Source organism: Ornithorhynchus anatinus, chromosome X5 (genome assembly GCF_004115215.2).
Source record: "Ornithorhynchus anatinus isolate Pmale09 chromosome X5, mOrnAna1.pri.v4, whole genome shotgun sequence".
Taxonomy (NCBI): domain Eukaryota; kingdom Metazoa; phylum Chordata; class Mammalia; order Monotremata; family Ornithorhynchidae; genus Ornithorhynchus; species Ornithorhynchus anatinus.
The window spans coordinates 48,238,709-48,260,910 of record NC_041753.1 but is presented as its reverse complement, the minus strand read 5'-3'; the positions used below and the strand labels follow the sequence as shown (position 1 = coordinate 48,260,910).

Genomic DNA, 22,202 nt, shown 5'->3' with positions numbered 1-22,202 from the left:
ATTATATATTGAGTGAGTTTGCTCATCTAATAATGATAATAATTGTGGTACTTTTTAAGCAGTTAATATGTTCCATACACTGTATGAGTTACAAGATAATCAGGTGGGACACAGTCCCTGCCCAACACAGCGATCACAGTCTAAGTACAAGAAAGTGCTTCTATTACATTCTGTTCATAAGCATCTAATACATGGTTATTTTACCTGAGCTCAGTACATGCTGTTGTTGATGATGATACTGGCCCCCTGACCAGTTGTCCAGGGTTTTGGGGGCCCCCAGAGGCCCTGACTGAATCAGGGGCTTTTTGAGCTCCCTCTGGTGTCATGGGGGCCGGAAGAAAGTTTCTGCCTCAGGATACCGCACCACGTTTGGCCCTGTATGCAAAAGGAAAAGTTGGTACCCCTGCCAATCCCAGTCCCCAGCTCCACTGCCATGAACTTCCCACCCTTCCCCCAGAAACCTATGCTGTTTCACACCCAAAATAAACATAATAATAAATGAACCACTTCTATTTCATGAAATGGATTCTATATATATATAAGTATATATAGCAAAAACAAATGAAATAGGAAGCTATAAGAACTGAAAAAATTAAATCCAGGAAAACAAAAATCAAGCAAATTAAACTGAATCTGTTACCCAAATTTACTCTCACTCCACCCCTGTTTCACCTTCCCATCAAAGTCCTCCAATGGTTGCCCACTTCTTTCCACATCCAACAAAAACTCCTTACCCTTGACTCCAAGGATCTCCACCATTTCCTTCATTTTACAAATAAGCTCTCCCCTCCACCCAGCTTGAACTCTTTGCTTGTCTCAAACTCCCCTCCTAATCGTATCCAGCTCTCTTTTTGTCACACTTGGACTCCCTTGCTTATGTTCTTCCTCTGGTCTGGAACACCCTTTTCCCCCCAGATCCCACAGACCTCAATCCTACCGCTCCAAAAATCCTACCTTCTTCAAAAAGCTTTCATAGAGTAATTTCCAACATTTTCAGTTTCATTAACTTGAAGTCACAGTCACTTGATTGTAAATATTTCCCTTTGTTAGAGTGTAAGTGCCTTATCGGCAGGAAATGTATCAATTGCTTTTATATTTTATATGGTGCAATTAACTGAGTGGGCACTCAAATGCCATCAGCACTAGTGTGAGATTTTTTTTTTTCCTTCCCCTCCTTACCCACATCTCCTGTACACCAGTCCACTCAACTACTTGCTAATAAATCGGACCTTTTGAAAGAAGAAAACATGTGGAAAGGATGACCAATGTCTAATGCAAGAACCCAATGGCCCCATCTGACAAGAATACAGCAACACTGGACTGTAAGGTCATTATGGGCAAGGAATGTGTCTGCGAACTCTGCTGAATTGTACTCTCTCAAGGGCTTAGTACAATGTCCTGCACATAACAGTGTCCTGCACATAGTAAGCTTTGGATAAAATACCACTGATTGATATCACTATTGTGGAACTACTTGAATCACAGTTTCAATAGCATCATCTTCAAAAATAAAGGACAGCCTTGAATTCCCAATTTTATCCCAAGCATCATCAGAGAAGCCTAGGGTGTTCATATTTTCAGACAAATTTGTTTAGATTATCTCCACTAAAAGAAAAAAATAGCAAGCATTACAAAATACTTGTATCATTCTTTGAACAGTATGCTACCGTTTAGCCAAGGACCACTTGACTATGTTAATGGAAACCTTGAAAAAGTTATGCCATTTTCAAACATCCATAACTTACTTCCCAGAATGTTTACACATTGGAAAAAAATTCAATATTTCACATTAATCAATCAATGGTATTTATTGAGTGCTTACTAGTTGCAGAACACTGTTCTAAGCACTTGGGAGAATACAAGTAATACGAAGAAAAAAACCAAAAACAAAATACTGATTCATTGCTCTGGCTGAGAGTCAATGTTCCAAGAACTTAGGCCACAGAGAGACAGAGGTACAACATATCTGAAAAGGGACAATCATAATGAATTCTCATTTCTTAATGTAGATGTTGTGCAGAAAATGTTATATTACACCTCACACTGACAATATATTGTCACTGGCTTTCACTGAATTAAACCCACTAAAGCATTTTAAAATCTCAGGAATTCCAAGTACTCTTTCCTAATTTACACAAGTCATTTTCACTTAGTGTCATATTCTGTACAAATTCTGTACACACCCTCCCCCTGCCAAATGGCATCTATTATAGAAACACAAAATAGAGAAGATTTCTTTACATACAGCATTCTATCAGTATAACCTCAGTTAAATTAGTGAATGGAACTAATCCTATATGACATCTTTTGTCCGTTCTAGCTTTGAATGTATCCTAAATAATAATGATAACACTTAACAGCCTGATGAGTTTCTCTGAAAATCCTAAGGAAAAAATGTCCTATTCATGCTATTAACCATATGCTCTTTGCTTCCTTAAAATCAAAATAAAGTAGAAATGATATTTCATAAGCACATTTCAACTGGCAATAACACTAAAGTATCCCTATACTTTCAACTATCAATTAACTTTAAAAAGATAAGCATCTATAGAATTGATCCTCTTTATTCTCTTTATTCTTTATTCGAATCCCTCTATATTAGACTCGAATCCTTTTTATTCGAATCCCGACTCTGCCACTTGTCAGCTGTGTGACTATGGGCAAGTCACTTAACTTCTCTGTGCCTCAGTTACCTCATCTGTAAAATGGGGATTAACTGTGAGCCTCATGTGGAACAACCTGATTACCCTGTATTTACCCCAGTGCTTAGAAGAGTGCCCCGCACATAGTAAGCGCTTAACAAATACCAACATTATTATTATTCTTCCACTATTGATTAATATCCTATCAGTCCCAACTGAAACTAAGGGTACAATACTGATAAAAATAAAGGTAAAGGGAAGCTGTTTCTACCTTTTTTACTTACTATATTTTCTTTGAACTGATTGCTCTGAGAAACAAAACCAAAATACTTTCTATAAATCACTGCATTTCTCAAGCAGTTGATATGTTACTTAAGTTCCATGACCAGATGCCTAATGAGAATGAATAGTTTTCAATCTACTGGAACTGGCCCACTTAGTCCTTCACATCATCAAAATTGAGACTGCTCAAAGGTACAAGGTTACACCCCTGCCACAATTATTCTGTCTAATGAGGTATTCCAAGCTCTCCCACTAGTTCAAAAGTCTGTAGTAAGGGTAGCCCCAGGGATAAAATATTTGGTATCGTTGCACTGAACCATGTAAAAACTCTGTTCTGAGCAGAGAATGTGACATAATATCAAATTAAATGAAAAATTTCAGGTCTTTACTAGATCATTTGCACTATAAAGGGATAGAAATGAGAAAGATTTCGCTTTTATGTTGTGGAGATAAAAAAAACAAACCAAAAACCTGAATTTTATCCCAAATGTTAAGACGGGTTGTTTTAATTATCAAATTGTACAAACATTATAATTGGACCATATGTGAATCTTAGCATTAAAATTACAAACATTTTTCCTATATATGCCTCCTCAATTCTATATAGGAATATATATGAATGATAAATAAATCATAAATCAAATAGAGTGCCCATTAACATCTTAATTTCCTATATGGAAATTCAAGAGACTGATTTAATGATTGATTCTACAAAATTATGAATATCCTTTCAAATATTGGTGAAATTGCTTTACTTCTCCTGTTTTCGCTCCTACTTAGACTGTGAGCCCCATACGGAACAGGGACTATCTCCAACCTAATTAACTTGTATCTGCCCCAGGGCTTAGAACAGTGTTTGGCACATAGTAAGCATGTTTGGCACATATACCATAAAAAATTAAATAAAATAAATGAAGATTATTAATAAGTTCTAAATTTGAGAGATGAGTTATAAAAATTAGAGGGAATTTGTAGGTAACTGAATAACTCCAATCCAGTTGTTTGGGTGTTTTGTTTTTTCAAATAACCAGTAAGAACAGAACATAAAACAATCCAGAAAAAGATGATGAGCAATGTAGCATTAAAAACAACTTAGTGTGGTTTTTTGACCTCAAATATTTGGGAAAATGAAGTGTTTTAAATTGAGGACTAGTACTTCTGCTCCTCACTGCTCTTACTTTTCTCTTCCCATTGCCCCTTATCTCTGAGACTGAGACTCTGTTAATTTTACTGACTAAAATACACATAGTTACTATATTCACATATAGTGCTTTACAATCTTATGAGCCTTCTATTACTAGTAAAGCTGAGTAGCGTATCTTTCCATAAAATCACCTGTCACAATTTTGTCACAATTTTGTCACAATTCTTACGGTTAAAAAAGAACAAACAATTCCATGTCATACACACATAAAACATGTATTTCTAAAACCTCTCTCCATTTTCCACTATACTAAAAATGGTAAAGGTGTATTTCGCAACCTTTTCATTTCACAGCGACCAACAAACAAAAGGTAGTGGATTTGAGATGAAAGTCTGCCAGATTAAGTTTCACATTTGGTAATATGAAAGTAGTTGTTTATACTGATGAAATTAATGGTCAAAAGCAAATTTGTGTTTTCTTAGTTAATTTTGTAAAGACTTCCATTTTGAAATAAGATTGGTCTTTATGATGTAGATGACATGATTGAAAGTTAAAAGAAAAATGCAAATCAAAGAAAATTTATCAATAGTTTGAAGTCAGTCTGCAGGACATACTAAGCAAAATTAAGCAGGGCATGATTGTCTAGTCCCACTGGTTAAATGTTTTAATTTTTGCTTTGATTATAGAGTATACTCATGCAATTTCAATGATAGTAATTGGTTGTCTTGGATGCTAGGCTCAAGGACTATGAAACAATAAACAGAATGAAGTTTAGTAGAGAAAAAATTATGGGACATGCTTCAAGAAAATAATCAAAGTCTATGCAGTGAGGCTTTGTACATCTATGGAAGAATAAAGATGTGGGTTACTACTGCAGGCCAAGAGCTAAATGGAAATCAAAATTTGGGGGCTGCCACTTTAACAGTGATAGTAGTATTGGATGAATAACAGGTAGGAATAAAGAGGTAATCCTTTTCTATATTGGAATGGCTTTCATTGGAGTACTACATTTAGTCATTCATCATAAATGAATAGAAAAAAATTTGGAGAAGATTCTGAAAAGCACGGTGCAAATTATTAAAGGGTTGGGAAATCAGTTAATGTAAGGAAACACCAAGGGATTGGAGATAAGCTGACTTTCGATTTTGAGCATGGGAATGAACGGAGCACTAAGTGGATACAGCACTGGCCTGGGAGTCAGAAGGTCATGGATTCTAATCCCATCTCTGAAAGTGGTCTGCTGTATGACCTTGGGCATGTCACTTCACTTCTCTGTGCCTCAGTCACCTCATCTGTAAAATGGGGATGAGCCTGTGAGCCCCATGTGGGACAGGGACTGTGTCCAATCCAATTTGCTTGTACTCACCCCAGCGCTTAGTACAGTGCCTGGCACATAGTAAGTGCTAAACAAATGCCACAATTATTAAATACCACTAAGTACTCTTGAATCAGTCAATCAATAGTATTAATGAAGCACTTACTGTGTGCAGAGCACTGTGCACACAGTGGATGTACTGTACTGTATTGGTGGATGTATTCCCTGCTCACAATGAACTTTCAGTCTAGAGAAGGTGACACATTACAATAATTTACAGGTAGGGGAAAATAGTACAATATAGGGATATTTATTTAAGTGCTGTGGGGCTGGAGTGAGCATCAGAAATTGATGTCCCAGCTCATTATTTACCTTCCACTCTTTCCTATACTCTATATCAATCAATCAATAGCATTTAGAGAACACCCACTGTGGGTGATCTACTACATGAAGCAGTTTGGAGAGTACAAGAGAGCTGATGGAGTGCTGATGGATGGTCAGGGATTTCTGCTTGATGCAGAGAGGAACGGACGACCACCGGAGGTTTTAGAGTGTCAGACAGATGTGTTTATAATGATACTTAAGAAAAATGAACTGCGCAGCAGAGTGAAGTAGAGAGTGCAGAGGAGAAAGACTGATGCAATAGTCAAGCTGAGACATGATAAGTGGGTGGATTCTGGAAATACTGTGGAGAAAGAACCAACAGGATTTTACAACAGAATATGGGAGTTTAAAGAGAAGGTGGAGTCAAAGATAATGCCAGGTTGCAGGCTTGGGGATGATGGTAATCTTGAAGGCAGGGATTATCTTTAAAGGACTCAATCAGCTTGCCATCCTACCTCACCTCAATAATCTCCTACTACAGCCCACCGCCACACTACTCCAGAGCCAGCTTAATCACTATGCTCCATATTGTCTATCTTCCTGCCGACCCCTTTCCCACATCCTCCTCCTAACCTGGAACTTCCTCCCCATCCTTATTCACCAGACCATACTTTTTCCACCTTCAAAGTATTAAGGTCACGTCTTCTCCAAGAGGACTTCTCCAATTAAGCCCTCTTTACCCTGGCTTGCTCTCCCTTCTGCATCCTCTATGCACTTGGATCTGTGACCTTTGGACATTTGATATTTTCCCTACCACTAACCCCACAGAACTTATATACATACCTTCAAATGATGTATTATCAATTATTTATTCATATTGTCTGTCTTCCCCTCTAAACTGTAAGTTCATAATGGGCAGGGAACATATCTGCTAATTCTTATGTATTTTACTCTCCTAAGTGCTTAGTACAGTACTCTGCACATAATAAGTGCTCAATAAATATCACTGATTGATTGATTCATCGTGCTTACTTTAGTGTAGTCTCCCAAGCACTTAGTATAGTTCTCTGCACAAAGTGTTCAGTAAATATGATTGACTGGTATTGTCAACTGTGAAGAGAAATTTTAAGTGGAAGGGAAGATGAGCAGTACAGTTTTGGACATATTGAGCATGAGGTACCAGAGAGAGATCCACGTAGAGAGGTCCTAGAACCAGGAGGAAATATGAGATGGCATAAGAGGTAAGACATTAGTGTACGCAAAGTAGATTTGGTACTCTTATGGGAGCCATATATGCAGAGATGATAATTTAAGCTATTAGAGCATATGAGCTAACCAAGAGAGTGAGAATACTTTGCAAAGAAAAGGGACCAGAACAGACCTTAAGGGACACCCACAGTTAGGTAACTGGAAGCACAGAAAGAGCTGATGAAATATCTTGAGAAGGGTTGATCAAAAAAAAGGAGTTTCAGAAGATAATTGTGTCAGAAAATCCATGGTTAATGTTTCCATGAGACTAGGGTGGTCCACAATGTCAAAGGCATCCAGGAGATCAAGGAGTAGGATGCAGTATATTCTGTTAGATTTGGCAAGAAGAAAGTCATTGATTATCTTGAAGAGAGCAATCTCAGTGGACTGAAAGGGGAGGAAACCATACATATTGTAAAGGGTCGAGAAGAGAGCTGGAACTGGACCACTCTGGAGGCAAGGAAGTGGATACAGCCAGCATGTGCAATCCATTCAAGTAGTTTAGAGAGGAATGGGGGAAGGGAGATAGTTGGAGGATACAATGCTACTCACACAAAGCTTTTTTTTTTTATAAGAACATAGGAAACTTGTTCATGTTTGAACTCTGAGGGTAAGGGTCAATCAGTGACTGAGTGATGAGGAAGACTGAAGTCCTAGAGGGAAGAATAGTGGGTGTTAATAATTGTTTCTGTAAAATGAGAAGAAATGGGTTGGAGGAACAGGTTGAGGGAGATAAAATTATAGCACATAATAATGTCCCCTCTGCCTACTTCCCTCTGACTCCATTTCTCAGTCCCCTTCTGTCCAGATAAATAACATAATAATAATAACAATTATTATAATGAACTATATGATATATCACACCACTCTTCCACCCAAACCCTTCTTTTCAGTAGTATTTAAAGGTTACATTCCATAATACATTATGGAGAAAAAAATATACACATGAAATAAAGGGCAAACACAAGAAGAAAGAAACCAAAATACCTTAGGGGAAAAATGTCCCTTCATTGTGGGGGGTCATGGAATTAATCTTGCCCTAAGGCATCCAGCAAATCAGCACCTATGGAATTGGGTGTTATTTAGCTTGGAGAAAATAAGCCTCTCGATCTGCATAGTAATCTGTGAAAAGATATAGAGAAGTTGTGACTAGTTTTGTTTTGTTTTTTCCATTTCCACCGATGAAAGATCTTAAATTGCAGCAGGAGGAACTTAGATTAGACATGAGTAAAATGGGAAGAGGAAAACTAGAACCTATCAATCGCTAATCTCATTCTTTGGATAATAAGAATAGTATAGGAGTCATCCTGGGAAGCAGGGGCCTTGTCACTTAGGTTGACCTTGTATTATTTAAAAATTACACGTGATTCAGGAAATTATAATGCTATTTGATAAGCACTTACTATAGGCTGAGCACTGTTCTAAGCACTGGGGTAGATACAAGATAATCAGGTTGGACACAGTCCCGTCCGGCATGGGGCTCACTGTCTAGGTAGGATGGTTTAGGGTTTTATCTTCATTTTAAAGTCTAGGGAACTGAGGCCCAGAGAAGTTAAGTGACTTGCCCAAGGTTACACAGCAGACAATTGGCAGAAGTGAGTTTAGAGCGCAGGCTCTCTGACTTCAGGCCTGTGCTCTATCCTTTAGGCCACACTGATTCATATTTGCTAATTTTAAAACTTGGAAATATTATTTTTGAAAATGCTATGGCTACTCAATTATTAAATTGAATACAATTATCTGTGACATTGTTCTTTAACATATTTCAATTTTCCAGTTTTAAAATGAATTTAGCAAATAAAAATAAGGAGTGTCTGTCCTAAAATGTAAAATGGCAATTTAATATAATTCAATGGCATTATAATCTTAAAGCCAATTCAAATAAGAAGAGAGACCTGATATTCTTCATTTAGTTTTTATGAACCATTCTTGTAGTAAACATAGCTCTTTCCAGATTACAAAATATTTTTAATTAAAGAATTCTACTCAACAGCCAGTCTGAATACAAACTACAATCACTAACAAAGCTTTCATTAACTTCCTCCAGAAGTTCCAGGTTTAGGTATATCAGCTGCAATTAGAAAAATTAAAGCTATTCTTCAGAATTAATTGAAAATACTAAAATGTTTACTCCATTATATATATACATGGAATGTCAGAATGAGCAAATACTTGAAAATGCAATATGTTTAATTAAAAATATAAACAATAATAGGTGATCTTTTCAATACCCTTAAGTCAGGGCTGGCAACCTTTCTGCGCAGAACTAAAAAAAAACGTAAATTTTGAGCTGTTGGTGCACAAACAGCCAATCATACAATTTGAAAAAACATTAACATAGCTCACTGCACTTTACAATGGTAAAGGTGATATTATGAAATAATCATAATTAGAAGAATTCCAAGTTAATACCATACTTACACTGCAATTTTCTAACAGGACTTAGAGGAAGTTAGAGGAGGAAAGCGGGAGAGAAAGGAGATAAAGAAAATAGAGGGATCAATTTCTGATTCCACTGTCTGAGTGGATAGACCCGGAAGCTAAAATTGGAAAAAAAATCAGCCCTTGTCTCCTTTCTCTCTGATTTGCCTAGCCCCCCACATCCTCTGATCGCCATTCTGCTTCCATGCCCCATCCCTCCCCCAACCATGCCTATGGCTGGGAGAAGCAGCGTGGCTCAGTGGAAAAAGCACGGGCTTTGGAGTCAGAGGTCATGAGTTCAAATCCCAGCTCTGCCACTTGTCAGCTGTGTGACTGTGGGCAAGTCACTTAACTTCTCTGTGCCTCAGTTCCCTCATCTGTAAAATGGGGATTAAGACTGTGAGCCCCACGTGGGACAACCTGATTCCCTTGTGTCTACCCCAGCGCTTAGAACAGTGCTCTGCACATAGTAAGCACTTAACAAATACCAACATTAACATTATTATTATTATGGCTACCTGAAGCTCCCTGCCATTAAGCTACAGAGGTGATGCTGTTCCCTTGGGGTGTGGTGGAATAACATTTTCATCAATCCTCACTTCCCTGGCCCATTGGCCAATTTACTTTCAAGGCTGGTTTGGGAAGAAACTCTGCTTACATTAGCACCAGCAGGATAAGCTGGGCATAGGAATTTGGTAAGGATTTGCCAACTCTCCTTGGGTCTTACCCAGCAAATGAGGGTAAAAATGGAGGGGAGAGAAGAAGAGAAAGAAATGTAACATACTCTGCCCCTCTCTAGCTCAATGGGGTAAGGTGGACTAATTATTTCCTACACAATGGTATTGCCTTCACAGGGCTGAATATGTGGGAGCAATGGTCCCCAGAATCGGAGCCTCTGTTTGAGAGCCACATCCGATGTGCCAACTCAAAAAGAATTCCATGCTACCAAATTCTTTTTCAGCAGTGTTGTAAATACTCTGTCTGGTAATTTATTTCATGATGAGGATAGGAGAATAGACATATGTTTTCTGTCCTCCTGAGTTGACAACAGGTATCTTATTTGGGAGTCTCTAGGAAAAGTGGAAGGTATGGGGGCATTTGTTTTTTTTTAATTACTTGGAAGAGTCAGAATGCCTCCATAGCCTGAAGCGTATCTTGAGACAAAAAGAGCCACAAAAAGAACTATACGAAGAATGGCAAACCAGCAGACTATTCACAGCAAAGAAAGTACTGCAAATCAAGCATCAGAGTTAGAAATTACACTCCTACACATGGATAATAACACCATCAGCTATCTCCACGCTGAATACAAAGATCAATAGAACACCATCAACAGCCTCATTTCAGAATACAGAGGTCAATATAAAGTGCCCATATAATTTTTTTTTAAAACTCAACAAAGAGTTTACCCACAAAAATAAGTAAACTAGTTTGTTTCAGACGTTTGTGGTTCTAGCGGCAAAATAAGATAATTCCACATTTCATATTACCTGTTGTAAATTCCCAGGATGCAGGATCTGTGACTAATTAACTCAGTTTGTATAGTGCAAAAGGGATGAAGGCATTTAACCTGCTGAATTAAAATCCCCAAATCTTCCTTTTGCTCACTGATGGATTTATCAGGGAAATTTCATCAAATTTCCACTCAACTCTGCATGGCAGGGAGGCCTGTATTCACAGAATATTTGGATTATGCAATAAATAAAATATTGCCTCAAAACTCATCAGGTACCTTTTGTCAAAGGAAAGATAATTAATTACTAGGGATGTCTCATTAATTGGGCAGGAATTTACCTTTCATATTTTTGTTTTAACTGGAAATGAAAATGTATTACTGCTGATTTGGCATTATAGCATTAACCGGATCTTCATCTTGTTCTTTATTATTTGTCACTGATACTCCAGTGACATTTTTTAGTAACAAAAAGAACCAACTAAATCTTGTAACAAGGAGACTAGCAGTTTAGCAGCTCCTCAGAAGTCCCTAGTGGACATGTTCACATCACAAAACTGCCCAGCCTGGCACTTTATGCACTTCAGAATTCTCATTTACAACCGAAAATACAGTGAGGTTTTTCAGCAGGCCACCAGTAAACCTTAGGGAAGGAAAGACTTGCACTATGGGGTAAAAAGAAAATACAATTAACACTAAGGATCCTATTCACTAAATGTTTGCCTAGCTTTCTCACTTGAAGAGAAAGGAGTTGAAGAATGAAGTTAAAAAACTGATTAAACGGCTTTCCTTGATGTTCAAAAAACTTTCACGTCTACTGAATATCCCCTCTCCCAAAGAAATCACTCCACTATCTTGTAGTTCAAGTTGAAAAACGCTACGCATTTGCTGTTTTCATTTACAAAAGATGATAAATTGAGATATCCTGGAAAAGGAACAACAGCACAGTGATTGTTGAGAATTTTACTTGTGGAGACAACTTCTGAAAATGATTCACTCAACTTGGAAAGGAATAAAACAGAAAAAAAAGGCAGCTCGCTCCACAAAAATAGGGCAGTGGACATATGACGTTTAACTACTTATTTATAGTAACTTGCATTGATGATACTTGTATTTTGGAGCACTTTCGTTTTCCAAATCAGTTTCCAATGATTTCACTTCATCCTCATAATCCCTGAGAATTGGGAGACATGTTTAGTATAATCCCTATTTTACAGATTAAAAAAAACAAAAACAAAACTGAGGCACTGAGAGGTTATTTGACTTGCCATGGCCTCAAAATAGACTAGTGGCTGAGCTGGGACTGGAACTGAAGTCTTCTACTTCAAAATATTCACAGAAAATTCAAAATTACTAGAACCTGTTTACGTGCATACTAATGAGATTGCATCTTTATCCTCATAAATGAACATTTATTGAGCATCTAGTGAACACAGGTAAATCTCAATAAGGGAAGATATGATCCCTCTTCTGGTGAAGTTTATATTCTAGGGCTTAATTTTAGAAATTAGTTACTTTCATACAATTTTGTGTATTGCTCCAAAGAACTCACTCTTTAGAATATCTACATTAATATACCACCTATCAGTGTAGCACATCAGGAGGTTGTTTTATTTACCAAAACCATATACATATATATTAGATATCTGTATATATAAACAGAGCTAGGTCCTCTATCTCCAAATACTTCTTCTGATCTATCCACAATTGAATCTCTGCAACCTTTTTTCAGACTCAATTATAAATTTCAGGAACAAAGTGCAATTTCCAGAACACTAATTTCCATAAGCCTCAAATTGCTATTTTCTTATTTTGTTCTTTTAGCCAAATCATGCAATACACCTCATTACTATGTATAAAATACAGGTACTTCATGTTACCAAAATATACAGCCCTGATCCAGTGTATAAAGAAAAGCAGTGAAACAAAGACATTCATAAGACATTGAGCTGGATTTATGATTTATTGTGATACGGTGAATTATTTTAGGATGCTTCATGATTTTAAAATGCAGTCATTGAAAACTTTGTTATTCATCCACTAAACAAGAATATCCCATTTGTTAATTCCTGTAGAAGATAGGTGCAAGTCATGGGTAATAACTTTAGATGTGTGACACTAGTGAGACAAAGATAAAAAACCCAAAAAACAAAAACAAAAAAACCCCAAACCCAAATCCCTCCATTCAATTACCAGTAGGCCTCCCTTTAAACAACATATTGACACAATATATATTGAGACATCATTTAAACTTTCTATTTCTGTTCCTGAAAGTGAACATGGAATATAAATATTCTCATACCATTTATTTTGGGTTTGTTCTTATGTTTTCATTTTCCTTCCAAAGCAGAATTGTGGCTACGAGATTTATTTTATCATCTGGTATTGGTCAGTCAGTAGTATTTATTGAGTGCTTACTGTGTGCAGAGTGCTGCACCAAGCATTTGAGAGAGTACATTAGATTAAATAGATAATAAAAGTTATGGTACTTACTAGATGCCAAGCACTGTACTCAGTGCTGGGGTAGAAACAAGATATTCTGTTTGGACCCAGTCCCTATCTGGGCTCACAGCTTATGTGGGAGTAGGATTTTATCCCCATTTTACAGATGAAGAAACTGAGGCACAGACACGTGACTTCCCCAAGGTCACACATCAGACAGTTGGCAGATCTGTGCTCAGTACCCAAGCCCATGTTTTTTCCACTAGGTCACCCTACTTCTCTATGCCCTCCCCTCAAGGAGCTTATATAATAGAGAGTTTTTAGTTCAATTTCCCCTTATTTTTAAGGTATTATGGTTTTAAATAGGTCTGTTTAAAATGGACTACTTTCTAAGCAAGTGCCTTCATCCCGAAATAAAAGCGAAGGGCTGAAATTTACTCAGAGGTCATCAAAACAACCCTGACCCTTAATTTCGAAGACATTCACTGGCTACAAAATGTATTTATTTGGGATCCTCAGCCTAAACCATCAAAGTCAAAGAAGGTAACAGAAACCTTGATATATTTTGTCACACTGTTTTCCAGTTGGTTTTAATGTACATATGAAGTAGTACGGGCCTACTGGCAAGAGCTTGGGCCTGGTAGTCAGTCAGGAGACCTGGTTTCTAATCCTGGCACTGCCATTTGCCTACTGCGTCACTTTGGAAAAATCAATTAATTTCTCGGTGTTTCACTTTACTCACCTGTAAAATGGAGATAATAGTTGCCCCTCCTGAGAACTCACTCAATGTGTGAGGATAAAATAAGATGGCTGATATAAAGCTGCCTTTTAAAAATGAAAGTGCTTTACAGATTCAAGGTATTATAATCCAAAATAAAGGAATGTGACTTGACCAGTGCATGTCATCTTCTTTGAAAGGTAAAATCTTTGTAAAATGATGAAGTACTCTGTCGAGCTATCAGGTTAAAGGCTATAAGGCAAATCTCTGAAATAAGGGTATGGGTATAAATTGATTAAAGGGCTCCGAGATGTTTAGTACAGTGTTCTACATCCAGTAAGTGCTCAATAAATACAATTGATTGACAGCTTGGAGGAGAGCCAGCTTGGAGGAGAGGACAGCTTGGAGGAGAGCCAGCTATGTGTCATGAACTTGCCCAATGGTACTATATGTGCTTTTTCTGTGAATAAATATTGAAAGACTTTAATTATCTTCCTAAGGCAACCCTATAAGGCAATCCTATATTCCTAGAATAAACTGACTAGGTGTCATTAACTGACAAGTCACTCTCTTCTCTCAGAAGCATAGGTATTTTCCACTCTAACTTCTCAGGAAAAAGAAAAAGGTAAATCATATTTCTTTAAACTCTAATGGAAATATGTCCTATTTTTTATTTCCACTTTATGGGAAAGTCCACCCAAATGTTTAAACAGTGAGGAAATACTTTGCTTAATGTACACTGCTTTTTAAAATGACAGGGAGGAAAACTACTGTTGTCCCTCAACATTCAGGAAACATTGTGTGTAAATAGTCTATCAACTGCATCTACACAATAGTATCATCTAGACTTAATTAATACCAAATAGACCCACTTATTCCAATGGAAAAATATTTACACTCTGTATACATTTCTAGTCATTGAAAGTCTAGTCAGCTTTTCATGAGAGTTGCTTATCACTCTAGCAACACTATAGATGCAAAATGTTCACATAAAATGTTACCTGCCTTATCAAGTGAACTGAAATGTTTTACTAATGTGGTATCATTCTAATAGATTATTATTCACCCACAAATACATATTTACAATTAGACTTTTCTCACATTAAAATGAAATTTTATTTGATGACTATACCTTTCTATTTTTTCTAAAAAAAGTTCAAATAGTTGAAAAACTAAGAAAAATTTCAAATTAATGAAAAAATCAAATAATCAAATAATCAAATTAATGAAAAAATGTAGATAAGCATTTCATGATTATTCTACACTTCACTTTATTTGCTCACACTACCTAGTCAGCCTCTTCCCTTGAATTATATTTATAAGACTATGTGAATTAGCCATTAGCTAATGTTAGTGTAGCAGATTTACTAGATTATTTATAGATAGATCAATGTTTTAAAATGATGAATCAACTAATGAAAGTCCTGTCATTCTGTAGAATATATATTTTAAAACTTTAAGCAAAATCTTATCCAAATATTGATATTTTGACCAAGCTCAAATTTTTGTCTAATGAAATAATAGTTATTTTTTAGTGACAACTGAAAATGTTAACTTTCTGAAAAGGCATGGCATAGATTTTCCTAACAAATGCCAGTGTTATGCTGGTAAATTTCCAAATATTTAAAGAGCACTGAAATAGCCATTCAATCTGAAAGATTTAAAGAGTAGCTACTATCATGCAAATTTAACTTAAATGATTTCATTTGTCATCATTACCCTTAAATTGAATCACCTACCCCAAACAGTACTTTTTTCAACTTCTTAAATTCAGGTTCTTCATAAATGCAGAATTCACTTTTACAAACTTAAAATACTTTCCCCAACAAGGAATTATAATGCAAAAATAAGAGAATTAAGAGAGAGCATTGGGAATGATAAAAAACAGGTAATCTCCTTGAAAATTTAGACATTCAGAAACCTGATAGAAAACAATGATATGAGAGAAACAAACAAAAAAAGCCTAACATACAAGAATACTTCAAGCAGAATGCTTTTCAAAGTTTGTATTGTGCACTTAATACTGGATAAATTACAGACCTGTTGAATGAGTTCATACACCTCAACTCAGATTGCCACCTAAAATAATTTTATTTTAATATTTTCCTATTCACAGTCTCAAAAGTGCAGAAGCTCTCAATCTTAAATTAACAATACTGACTTTATCTGCTAAATAGTTCACACCACTGGTAACCATAGCAATTGCAATCTTCATTACTAGCCATTGCAATCTTCATTAGTAACCACTCCTGAAAATAACTAACTTAACATATATCTAGTCTTCTAGTATGGCCAATAGTATCTTTTCACTTAGTTCTCATTTTGCACATAACAGTACTTCAGACTTGTAAAGCTGTGCAGTTCCATAGGTTTTCACTCAGACATACACCCTACTAGTAGCTTGTCAATGTTTTTTTAAGATTATTTCAAATATATGGAGAAACTTGAACATTTACTATAGAATATTTAGCAGACCCCACTCAGATTTTCCCAACGAGTCAGTACAGTTAATAGAAAAAAGAAAAGCTATTTCAAAAGAGTTTTATGAAGCAGTGAGTCAAACTGCTGTACAAAATACCACCACAATTTTTTTTTCTATTTTTCAGCAGTGGACTTGTCAACTCTAGGCTAATATTAAAAGGAATTTAGACATGTTTGCCTTCACCAACTGCAACTGTAAGCAAATACAGGTACACAGTATTTTATTAGTAAGAACTCCTTTGGTAAGCACACGTTAGAGGAATTAATCATTTATTCCCTGCAGACTGCTTATGTATTTCATCTGGCCATTATCTGATCTGAATAACAAGAACAATTGCATAATAAAACACATTTCTGCTGAGACAGGCAACTTTCTTCTTTTAACTTTAAGATACAACTACCTCGATAGCAGAAAAAGCAAAAGACATTCAAAAAAAACCCCTCTTATATGCAATTTAACCAGCACGTCCTAATTTGACATTATCTTGCATTATTAGAGAGCGAAAGTGATCAAACATAGCGTGTGCAAGCTTTAATTGCAAAGGTTTTGACTCGGGTCATTTCTCCTAGCATTCAATCATAATTACAAGAAGTACAGAATGTGTGTCAAGTTGATGTTCATACAGATAGTAAAGCATCTCTTCAGAAAGGGACTCATTTCTCATTATAAAATATCCTCAGATTGTAACTGAAGATTGGGTTTTAAGGGAACAAATGAAATACCTATTTCTTTCCAATCCACAAATTTGGTGGAATAGAGATAAAGAGTGTTCAAACAATTTAAACATCTTAAAGAGCAGATCGCTTGTCATTTATTTGAGATCACAAACTGCATTGAGGTCACATGCTATAATCCTAATCTGATGAGATAACAGCTTCTCCCTTTCACAAGGTTTCATCTAAATTAATTGAATACAGTCCTCCAGTGATTTTTACCTTTTTAGAAAACGTTAAAACAACAGTGTACGTTGTACAGTGTACATTGTCAAGATACTACTTATCACCAGGAAAACATTTAATGGGAAATAAAATTACATTTATGAAGCAACTAAATCAATCAAGCAACTCTAGACTACTTTCATTTCTTAAAACTTCAATTTGCTAACCAGCTTTCTTTTTGGCATCTCCTGAAAACTTTGCCTTGTGATTCATAGGTACTAGTAGCTTTGGCTTTTTTAGTATCTGTAAAAACTGTGAATATTTTTTTTTTACCATTTATATGCTGAGCTTCTTGATGCTATACTTTCTGTAATTAATTCCAATGACTCCACTTTAGAATACCCTCTCTGGAATAAACATGGAGGAAAAATAGTCTCACTTGACAATATTAGGCATTTACATTTGAAAAAGCCATTAGATATTGATCATGAAGTTAAAATATACTAGAACAGAAAAACGATGACATTAATATGCATGTCTTCATGACAGTGTTTTTTTGAAAGCTAATTTACAATTTTTTAAAAGTTTTTTGCAAAAGCACTGTCTTGTATTCTGAGGGCAGAAATCCAAAATCTAAAGGTAGAACTGTGAAGTTTATTCAGCTCCTAGAATTCTAGACTGGTCTGGTTTAAAATTTATTGTACTCTTGAACACCAAATTTTTAAAGAAAAGGACACTTTTATCCAAAAGGTGATTCATATTGTACTCACTGCACATGAAACAATGCAAAAAGGATTAGATTCGAAGTCCATTTGGCAGTGACATAGAAAAAATGCTGAAATGTTATTGATTCTCTTCTGTTTCATGCACAGCAAACTGACTCAACCGTATTTCTCCTGACATAACACAAAGGTTTTATTTGGATATTACAAAACGTTGGCAAATGAATATGCTTTCTTTTAGGAAACTGTTAACCCTTTGATTAATCAGGATTTTTTTTTTCTGCCAGAAATTCAGCAACTGCTGACATAGCATTGACTGTCCAAAGGGGAAAAATGCTTGAAAAAGTTTTAGATGCAGAGACATTTAGTCTTATTATACAACTTAAAGCTGCCACTGGCTGTCACATCCCTGTCATGGCTCAAAACCTGTTCTGTCAGTATGAAAGCACAAGCTTCAATCCTCTAATGTATTGTTTCAGATACCCCTTCCAAATTAAGTTCGACCTCATTTTCCAACGAAGCATTTGCTGCTTGAGCATTTTTTTTTATATATAATCAACAACAGATCAGAACTGTGTTCTCTGGATCTTTCAAACCACCAACTAGCCTGTCCCTGAGCTAAATTTGCAATTAATGTTTTCCAAACTACAGCTGAAATCAATGGGGGGGAAAAGGGTGCCACCCAAAGCAGAGCACCCCTAAGAGGCAGTTGTCACTTCACACGAGAATGAATTGACCGCTCCAGTCACCCGTCCCAAACCTCCCGAAATGACATCTCTTGAAAAATAAGATTCAGAGTGACCTACGCAGAGCCCAGCACTATTCACATTGGACTTGTCCAATGCCAGTGCTCTTTCTTCAATCGGAAAGCTCACCAACCACTTCTCTATAAAACGGCTTAAGTTAGATATTCAACTTTCTTTTGTTAAAATGAACAACAGGCGCTGAGTAGGAGAGAAGAAAAAAATGGCATGCATCATGAATCCGAGGCTCTAGAGACCAGAAATATTATTAGCATTGTTTACTTACTAAGGCAGCCAGCTCGGACCTCTTTGGAAATCTTGAGGAGTCTTCGCTTCCCTCTCCTACCAGTCAGATGAAGAATTGTGTCTCTATTCCACCCAGGCCCAGAATGAACTGCAAGAGAGAAGAGAGCACATGCACATCAGCCAGTTTTTGTTTGGGTCGGTGGGCTGGTTTTCGCTTGGAAAGTGAGCTCAGGCTTTCAAGCGGAGGCAGTTGTTAAAGAAAGCCGGGTCGGATGCTGCAAATGGTTCTGTAAGCCAAGTACCTGCACTGTCCCCGCTGAGGATGGTTTGTCAGAGCGAAGAGGGGTAGAGGGGCGGGGAAGGGGGGCCGGGAAGGTTTGGGAGGAGAAGGTTGAGGGGGGGGAGGGGAAGTGAGACGCCCCGGGGGAGAAAGAAACGAAGACACCGAGAGAGAGTCAGTGCTGCTGTCAAAGTGAGGCACACACGCTCCTGCTGCTGGTTGTGCGAGAGGCGAGAGAGAGCAACGGAGTGAGCATCTTCCTCACTCGTTCCTCCGAGCGCGCGCACACACACACACGCATACACACACACACTCACACACGAATTCGTGGCGGCTGCTGCTTCTCCTCCCCTCACCTGCATTTTCTTAACGAGCCACTTGATGGCTGGAAAGAAGCCGGGCTGAAGCAAGCCAGAGAGGGGCGGAACATAGAAAGGCAAAAAAAAAAAGGATGCACGGATGGAGGGGAGATGGGATCGGAGGAAAGGCAAGGGAAGGGAGGGACCAGGGCGAGCACATTTTGGGTTCTGAACCGCCGGAGGCCCGAGTTTTTCGGCACCCTCCGCAGATTTGTAAGCTTCACCCTCTGCTAGAGCCGGGAAGGAGGGTCGGCCTGCTATAGAGCTACACACCACTTTCCAAGGGGTCGATTTATCCCTTTTCAGTTGGAAAGGAAAGAAGAGACATAGAAGAGGGGAAGAGGTGGACAAAGTGGAAGAGGAAAACGATGGAGAAGGAGGATGGAGTTAGAAGAAAAGAAGGAAGGGAGAAGCTGAACCTCAGTTTATGGATTGAGTCCTGAAAGAAGAGGAAGCTTTCAGAGAGAGTGGAGAAAGCATCCTCACTTGAGTGACTTTGGGACTGAAATGCTCATCTGGGCAGGCAGGCACACCCCAAGTCAGTCAGAGGTGGGTCCTCGGCCCTTAAACTGCAGCCTGTGCATCTTCCTGTCAGTCAAGTGGCGACTGATCTGAAGGAAACTCCAAAGGCCTGTTGTGAGGCTCTCGCTGGCTGGGGTCAGCCCTTGGCTCCTCCAGCAGGACTGACAGGAAAACAATGCCCACTGCCTGGAGTGCCGGGTCGGCCAAAAGTAGACATGGCGAGCAAGATGGTTCAAAAGATAAACTGAGTTTTGGCAACTCCACCAGGGAGAAGCCCAACATGGCAGTGTTCCTGTTGTGACCAGCTCCGCCTACTCCAGCACCTAGACCAATCAGCAGTTCAGGGGATCATCCATAGGATGGCAGTATGATTCTACAAGAGACGCCCCTCCCCCCACAAGGGCAAGGCAAACGGGCTGGGGGCACCCTAAACTTGTCTTTGGAGGATCTAGGTCACAGGCAGGCCTTGGTCTCTCTGGCAGGATCAATCTAGGGTGTGAGTGGTAATCTGCAAGCTAAGGAGGGTATGTTCCCAGATCCTGACAAGTAAGAAGACTGGGGGGACGCCAAGAACCAAGACTCTTGCCCTTGAACAAACTCTAGCCACCCTGGCTAGAAATGAATGCCCAGAGTGCCAGGTTGTCCACACAGCCGTGGTGTGGCAGGGCGAGAGATAGAGGCTTGACTGTCAAGTACTCACCAGTCACTGAATGTTCCCAAATTATACCAAGATGAAAATGCTCTTACCAGGGAGCAGCCTCTGGTATGGGAACCAATCTGAAAACCAGAGGCCCTTTCATAAGATGGAAGTGTGGCCTACTTAAAGAGCTTAGGACTGGGAGCCAGAGGACCAGGGTTCTAATCATGCTCTGTCACTTGTTTGTTGTGTGACCTTGGGCAAGGCCCTTCACTTCTTTGGGCCTCAGTTCACATCTGCAAAATGGGGATTCACTAGTTATTCTATCGCCTCCTTATCTGATTATCTTTTTTTTTAAGGGAATTTGTTAAGGGTTTATGTGTGCCAGGCACTATTCTAAGCATTGGGGTAGATACAAGTTAATCAGGTTAGACACCATCCATATCCCACATGAGGCTCACAGTCTTAATCTCCATTTAACAGATGAAAGAATTTGAGCACAGAGATGTGAAGTGACTTCCCCAAGGTCACATAGCAGACAAGTGGCAGAGTGGGGATTAGAACCCAGGTCCTTCTGACTGCCAGGTCCATGTTCTATCCACTAGGCAACACTGCTACTCTTGTATCTACCCCAGCAGTTAGTTCAGTGCTTGGCACATAGTAAGTGCTTAAATACGATTATTATTATTATCCCCGCTAGAATACCTAAGGCTGGACAGCTGGCTAAACCACAGATGAACCAGACTGTAATCTCCTTGAAGGGAAGGATTATGTTCAATTAATTCTCCCAAGTACTTAATACAGTGCTCTGCACACAGTAGGCTCTTAATAAATACTACTGATTAATCTCAAAATTATAAATTCGTTGTGGGCAGGGAATGTTTCCACCAACTGTCGTATTGTACTCTTCCAAGTGCTTAGTACAGTGCTCTGCACACAATAAGCGCTCAATAAATGCCACTGAGGATGATAATGACAATGGACTCTTGCTCAGGAGGAGTCCCCAACAGATCCAATGGGACCACGCTGCAGTTTGGGGGCTTATCCACCAGGTGGCAATATACCCCCAACTGATCCTCTGGACTGGGACACCTGGATATACTCCAGGGACCCTCCCCACCGCTCCCACGCCCCACCACAGCCCAGTCTCTTCCCCTTCAAGTCACAGTTCCGGTGGGATCAATCTGTAGTTTCTGAGTTAATTTCCAAGGTAGTGCTATGCTCCTTGGATGGAGCCACTGTCAAGATCTTGGTGGCATTTCCAGAATCTAGATTCCTATCTATGAGTAACCTACAATTCCTTGGGCAGGGAGATGCCTGTTTTTAATTGAGTTCAACCGTAAT

The 22,202-nt window shown here is 38.3% G+C and overlaps 1 protein-coding gene across 40 annotated transcripts in view; it reads right to left on the bottom strand.

The window, feature by feature from the left end:
• PTPRD (protein tyrosine phosphatase receptor type D) overlaps nucleotides 1-19,575 on the bottom strand; it is a 1,860,044-nt gene extending 1,840,469 nt beyond the window's left edge. For 15 of the 40 annotated variants that reach the window (XM_029056273.2, XM_029056261.2, XM_029056268.2 and 12 more), the window contains exons 1-2: nucleotides 19,363-19,575; nucleotides 19,101-19,208 (exon numbers count right to left, since the gene is read on the bottom strand). The gene's annotated coding sequence lies outside the window, so the exon portion shown is untranslated. The remainder of the gene's footprint in view (nucleotides 1-19,100; nucleotides 19,209-19,362) is intronic. The other 25 variants (XM_029056258.2, XM_029056274.2, XM_029056275.2 and 22 more) reach the window with 4 other exon arrangements.
• Between the last annotated feature and the right edge of the window lie 2,627 nt (nucleotides 19,576-22,202).